We start from the raw sequence: 1,155 nt of genomic DNA, 5'->3' as shown, positions 1-1,155 counted from the left end.
AAGTATAATGTCGAAGTAAGCAGAAACAAAGAAAACTGGAGATCTAGCGGAAGAATTGTATCCAGAAGAAGGTGTTTCTTTAAGTAATAAAGTTCAAAATGACAAGATAAAGGCCAAAAGAAAGAACATCCAAAATGGGAGATTTTTAAAATAGTAGTGCCAACTTAGAAATCTAAACCAACTCTGGAAAAATAAAACTGTTTTGTTGAATAACAAAAAACTTTATTCCCCAAAATTAAAACTAAAATTACCTTATGACCCAGTGATTCCCACCTGGGTATAAATCCAAAAGAACTCAAAACAGTATCTCAAGGAGATATTTGCACACCTATGTTCATCACAGCATTGCTCACCGCTTCCAAGAGATGGTGGAAGCAACCCAAATGTCCTTTTACAGATTGATAAGGAAAATGTGGTGTGTGCATGCAATATTATTCAGCCTTAAAAAGGAAGGAAATTCTCACTTTTTTTTTAATGGGAGAAGGAACTAATGCGATAGCTAGTCTTTACTGGAAAGAAGAAACTTTACAGAACATTTTGAGTAAGTTAGAGCAGAAGGTCAGTGGGCCAACTGGTGGGGCACCAGCTTGTAATGGGTTCCACAGTGAGGGCATGACTGAGACTTGCCTTTGTGCAGCCAAAACCAGATGACTGCACTACTGTCCTCTTCACAGATGCCGTCCATCACTCACTTGTTGGTAATAGACGGGACTAAATTAGGGTCTTCCTTGGTGCCTGAAGCTGCCATTGGGCCTAGTATATTATATGGGTCCAGTCCCTTCCATGCAGCCATCGTGACCTCCCTCTCCAGCCCAGTCACCTGCTGGTCTTCAGTAGAAACACCACCTCCAGATGCCATGGAGTGCACTGCGGCAACTTCATTGGGACCACAGGCCCTAAGGGCTTGCACAGCCAGTGCTCCAACTCCACAAAGTAAACTTGAAGCCATGATGTTCACTACAAACAGTGACACTTCCCAAAATTCTCACTTTTGGTACAACGTGAGGAAACTTTGAAGACATTATGCTAAGTGAAATAAACCAGACACAAAAGGACAATTACTGTATGATTCCATTTATATGAGGTATCTAAAGTTGCTAATTCAGGGGCGCCTACATGGCTCTATCCGTTAAGCATCCGACTTCGGCTCAGGTC

The 1,155-nt window shown here is 41.7% G+C and overlaps 1 pseudogene; it reads right to left on the bottom strand.

Annotated features, from left to right (window-relative positions):
* Window positions 1–420: 420 nt before the first annotated feature.
* LOC131494911 (cytochrome c oxidase subunit 5B, mitochondrial-like) lies at window positions 421–949 on the bottom strand (annotated as a pseudogene).
* Window positions 950–1,155: the final 206 nt, after the last annotated feature.

The sequence above is a fragment of the Neofelis nebulosa genome, chromosome 14 (assembly GCF_028018385.1).
Source record: "Neofelis nebulosa isolate mNeoNeb1 chromosome 14, mNeoNeb1.pri, whole genome shotgun sequence".
Taxonomy (NCBI): domain Eukaryota; kingdom Metazoa; phylum Chordata; class Mammalia; order Carnivora; family Felidae; genus Neofelis; species Neofelis nebulosa.
The sequence above is the reverse complement of the archived record's forward strand: the minus strand, read 5'-3'. Positions and strand labels throughout refer to the sequence as shown.